Consider the following 6000-nt stretch of genomic DNA (forward strand, 5'->3'; position numbering starts at 1 on the left):
TAGAGAGCAAGCAAGAGGATAGAAACTGATGGAGGGTAGGCCTATTAAAAGGGCACTGGCTGTACTAATTAAATGGAACCACCCTATGCAGAGGCAGTGAGGCTCTGAGTCAAACAGAATGCCCATATTAGTACTTTGTGCATTTCAAGTGTTCAAAGTGTTCCATGTAATAAGCTCATTCATCTGTGCCATCTGGAGGGGTGGGGGTGACCACACACTGCCAAAAGCAAAGTGGTCACATGAACCAGGGTCGTTTCCCAAGATACAGAAACCTCTGGCACTAAAAGCATTGGTTGTTCTGTTCTTCAGAAAGAATTCTGCCTGCTATCGTGATGAGGTGCTAATGTGAAAAGCAGTCTTAACCATGTATGGTCATTTGTCTTTCACCAGAAGTGAATCAAAACCACCATGGCCTCCTTAAAATGCATTGATGATATATGGGACCAATTGGCAAGGGAGGGGATTTCTAAGGATTAGGGCCAGTGTTTCAAGCCACCAAAGGATGGTGTCACTTCATGGGATACTATGATGAAAGGTGCTGTCAGAATGCAGAATTTGTTCTTGCTATTAATAAGCATCTCAGCTGAGGTGGTGCTAACAGGCTGAAGGTGATGAGTGCATAAGAACAGCTTACAAAGAGGCAATTGGTGTCTGATAGATATGGGTAGCTTCTCTGTCACATGAGGATGGGTATCTTCCTCCACAACTGTTCTTCATTTGGCCACAAGGGGCCAGCCTCTAAAGTCCAATGTAGATAAAGTGCTGGGAGATCTCCTGCATTGTTTTTAACACCCACCCAGCCCAATGAGGCGGCTTTTAACACTCTTTTTAAAGTGAGAGATGCTGGTAATGGATTCTTGCACTGCATACATTTCAGCTCTACATTTTGTAGCCCAGTCCTATGCACGTTTATTGTGAAGTATGTCCCCCCTGAATGGGAGTTGCTACCAGGTAAATATGTGTAGAGTTATAGCTTTATATGTATATTTTAGCCCCACCCCAAACCTTTGGACTAAGGTGGACTAGAAATAGATTAAGGGTGCAGTCCTATTGATTGCACCCTTGGTGATCAGAAGCCCCCGAACTGTGTCCAATCATCCAATGCATGGTGGGAGAGTAGTGGGATAATCTGCACCTCCCCATCCTCCCTCCTTGCATATTTTGATAGATGACTTCTTAGCCTGTCCAGTGAGGGTGCTTCTGAAGGGGAGGGAAGGAAGCTGGAAGAGGCTCAGGATAAGTTGTATCTTGCTGTCTCTGGTCTCCTCCCCTCCCCACCCACTAGAACACCCTCTTTTCCCCCTCTCTGATGTCTATTTTTCTAACCTCAGCGGACTGCTGATGTGGTTCTCTCTGTGCCAGCAGTGCCTCTGTGAGGGGTTGGGGCCGGGGATCGAATCTCTGACTCCCCCTTCTTAGGTCGGAGCACCATCCCTGACTATAGAAGGATTTTACGAGCCATCCTATGGTCCCTGAGACGCTTTCCCAGGGACCATAGGATTGCTCTCTAAGGACACAATCCTATGCATTTTTAGACAGAAAAAAATGTGCTACAATTCTCAGCATCCCCCAGTTTGCATGGCTGGCTGGCGCATGCTGGGAATTGTAGGACTTTTTATTGTCTAAACATGCATAGGATTGCTCCCTAAAGAAACTATAAAAAGGGTTCCAAGTATAATCCTTTTCAATACATACCTTCAGTTGCCTAGGGGGTGGAACGTCTTTAGAAGAACTCCCAGCATCACCAAACTGCTGCAAGTTATCAGGCAGAAAGCCCTCCTTTTTAGATTATTCAAAGGATAAAATCTGGAGGGTCTTTATAAGCCATCATGACTAAGAGCCATTGATAGCCCTATCCTCCAGGAATTTGCCCAATCCCTTTTTAAAGCCATATAAGTGAGTGTGCATTGCCACATCTTGTGGCAGTGAATTTCATTAATTATGTTCTGTGTGAAAGTAGTACTTCCTTTTTCTGTCCTGGATCTCCTGCTAATTGATTACATTAGGTGATCCTGTATTCTAGTGAAAAACCCCTTTGCACTTTCTCCCACACTATGCATAATTTTATATGCTTCTATCATGTGTGTGTGTGCTCCCCCCCCACCCAATCACCTTTTTTTCTAAACTAAAAGAGTTTCAAATATTGTAATCTTTACTTGTAGGGGAGTTGTTCCAGCTGACTGATCATTTTGGTTGGCTTTTTCTACATCTTTTCATGATCTACAATATTCTTTTTGAAATGCAGCAACCAGAACTGTACACAGTATTCCAAGGGAGACACCATTTCTCTTGTTCTTTTGGGTGCAGGTCCCCGTGAGCTGCCATCTGCATAAAATGGGCTGTTCACACTATCACAGGATGGTTAATAAGCTACAGGGGCTTGTTAACCATCTTGCCAGGGCCGGTCGCATGCCAGCCCAACGTACGTAATTACCCTCACCGGGCATGGCTTGTCATGATGTCCGAACCCAGCAAGGGTGGGTGGTTGGGATGCAAACCAGGTCAAGGACTCTTAGGACTAAAGAGAGACAAGTATGGATCAACAGTAATTATAATGGGCCCCTAAACTAGAGGCTCTCTTTTAGATTGGCATAAGCTGTGGCACTCCAACTTCCAATTCTCAACAGCCACGAAAATGTTGCCATGCTCTGGAAAGAGTCACATGTCTGGTTAAAAAATTAGTAGCACAAAAGTGTTGGTCTTCATTGGGGTTGGACTCGATGGTCTTATAGGCCCCTTCCAACCCTACTATTCTATGATTCTATTCTATCCTATGATTCTCCCACTTTCCAAACTAACTATGACGCTGCTTATCTTTTCTTTCTTTCAACACTCCTCCCCTGCCCTTTCTTTTTAATCATGCCCAATTACAAGATTTTTACTTCTAAACTGGTAAACATTAATTAAAAGTTCCAAAGATCAGCTCTGTGTTGATGTGTTTTCTCACTGTGTGGCCATATCTCAGCTATGAGTAGCATTGCACTGATGTCAGCAGTGTAGGTAAGCAGCTGGGAGTGGATGCTGGCCTGATCCTAAAGCTGATTTGTTTCGACTCCTGCTCTGCATCACAGGCTATGAGGTTGTGTTGCCCATGAACTAACTGCCCTGCCTGCAAAGACAGCCAGCAGCAGAGTTAATAAGGAGGGAAAGGATTTGCTCTGCACCTGGTTGGTATATAAACAAACATTCATTACAAGCAACAAGATAGAGCGCAATGAGCTGATTGGAGAGATCGATCCAGTTGAGCATCAAATTCCACTCCAGAGTAGGGGGCTACCAGTGTCTGACACTCTGCATCTGCAGGCCTGGGATGTGCAGCCAGGCTAGCTGAAAACAACTTGCAGAATGGTTTAGGGTTTGACCTTGCCTGTCCACCTAAACAATCATGGAAGTGGCTGCCTAAAGCAGAGGTAGTGTTCAGCACAAAGCTACATCAAAATAGACCATAGCTTTAGAACTGCATTCACGTTATAAAACCATCTGCTGGAGGTGGTGGTGGTGGGGAGCAGATGGAAGAGACCTTGTTTTAAGTCCCTACTCAGCCATGAAGTCTGCCAACAAGCTTTGGTTGGGTCAGACTGACTAACCTACCTAATAGGAATGTTGTTAGCATAAAATTATGGTGAAAGATGGGCACCACGTATTCTTAGCTCTTTGGGAGAAAGGTGGGATGCAAATGCAAAAGTGCATTTCTTTGACGTTTATATCCTTTGCCTTTCTTCCATGGGGCTCAAAATAGTGTATATAAGATTCCTACACTGTCTCCCATATAGGCATTAAACAGACCCAGCTCTGCTTAGTTTCCACAATGGTGGCTGCATTAGGCCATGCCCTGGAATTGGGTACATGTAAGAAAGCATTTACCTTGGAAATAGCAACAGAACTGTGCCCTGAAAAAGCTTGCCATCGGGACTTAGGACTTCTCCAGATGAGGATTCATTGAGGAATCACCATGGCTCATTCACTCACATTTCATGGGTGATCCAGACAAATTGTTTCCCCAGCAATTCTCTCAGCTTTTTGCTTAACACAGAAAATCAGTTAAGGAGGGAAAGAATAGAACAGTTGCACTTTTAAAAACTTTTTTTGATGGTGTGGACAAGAAAATGCAGAATGGAAGCAAGGTGGGAGGAGTTATCCCTGGGGAAGGGGAATGACATGTTGGAGGTGCCCCTCCATTCCTGATTGCATGCCAAGTGTTTCCTGTTGTAGAGCCAGGTCCTGCAGCTCCTCTGAGCTCTTCAAAACGGCATTAGCAGCTACTTAATTAATTGCTTCTTTTGGCGCTTCACTCTTGGAATGTAAGGTAATGTGTTTAGCACCAGTACTAAAACTGCCTGCTTAACTTTGTAGTTTGCTTGGTGCTTTTTTAAAAATGTGCATTAGTAGTATTCCAGAAAAACAGACTTGCACAAGGAGTATAAATAAGAATTTTACGATTTTAAATTGTGTGAGACATCTTGGTAATGGTGGGGATGGAGTCTCTCTGTGTGTGGGGGGGCACCATGGCTTTCTTTTTACATAGCAGTGATGTGCTTCCAAGAGGGAAAACAATCTTCTCAGACCTTTAAAAAGGAAACTGATGCAATCTCCTTTGGGCATCTCTACACCAGCCTAAAATCCTGAATTTAGAACAGGGCTTTCTGCTTCCAATTTAAATGCAGGATCACAATGACTCCATTTTTCACCTGCTTCCTTTTCCCCATCCCTTTCCCCCTCCTTCTCCCAGTAGCTGGGTCTTCCATTATCTTTCATTGATCTCGCTCCTCTTCTTGCCACGTTTCCTCTTTTCACAGAAGAAACTCAAGCAGAACACAACGGGGTAATTTGATAGCTCATTATCTGCGATCTATTTAAAAACAGAACAAAGGGCATTTAGTGTAGGAGACGCCTTGGAGGTTCACAGCATCATGTAAAGAGCCCACAAACTTCTGTGAAGGAGCCATCTCAATCACAGGATAAAAGCTCTGTGTGAAGAAAGCCCCCTAGAGCTCTTCAAAATGGTATTTGAAGCCACTGAATTATTTGTTTCCTTGGCTGCTTTACTCCTGGAATGCACTACTGAGATCACCTGATTAACTTCATAGCTATTTTTTTGAAAAGTATGTACATATATAGGTATTATGCTAGTGATATTCAAGAAGAACAGACTTGCACAAGAACTATTTTTTAAGAAAAACGTGTGAGACTGCTTTATGACAGTGGAGAGGGGTGCCAAGGCTTTCTTTTTACAAAGCAGGGAGAAGGGAATCTGGTCAGTCTGCTCTCAGCTGCCCGCCAGTGGGCCTCCTTTCCAGCCACCATGTTTGTAGGGAAACTGAGCAGGAAATTGGCAGATGTTGGAGTGTGCTCCATATTTCTAATTAAGAAATTCTGAAATACTTCTTGTAATTTTTTTTTTTTTTACTTTCAAAGAAGCAGTGTATGTAGGCAAGTTACACTCACCAATGCACATGGAGAAAAGGTAGTGTAGGAGCAATAGACAGCAACGGAAGGGGCAAGGGGAGAGACAGGGAAGCAACACCTGGACATGTTCTGTCATGGACCGTCCCCCTTGTGTGGATGTGAAATTTCACTATGCGCAGCGAGAAAAGGGGGCTCAGTGTGGATCGTGGGTTGCAAAACTGCAGGCAACAAAACCCAGTGAAGATACTGCCTAACCACAAAAAGCGCTCTCTGTGGAAAACCCCTTATAAATTGTGAGACTTGGAAGACCTCTGGATTTCAGCGGTCGTCTTTCTTTCTGATTGATCAACATCATTCATGTGTGTGTGCATGTGTATTCTTCCATTATGAAGGCCAGAAACTTCTATTGAAAAGAAATGAAAAAAAAGTTGTCCTTTCCCTCACGTTCTGGTCTAGGGAGACAGCAATAGTGCTTTTTGCAAACTTTAATTAAGTCTGCCTGCTTTTGTTAAAGCATCAAATTTTACTGACGTTTCAGCAAAGACATCATGGAACAGGGACTGAAATTGCATCTGTGTCTTCCAAGTGTTTGGC

Source organism: Heloderma suspectum, chromosome 6 (genome assembly GCF_057233095.1).
Source record: "Heloderma suspectum isolate Gila_16-S chromosome 6, 16-S_ref, whole genome shotgun sequence".
NCBI classification, from domain to species: Eukaryota; Metazoa; Chordata; class Lepidosauria; order Squamata; family Helodermatidae; genus Heloderma; species Heloderma suspectum.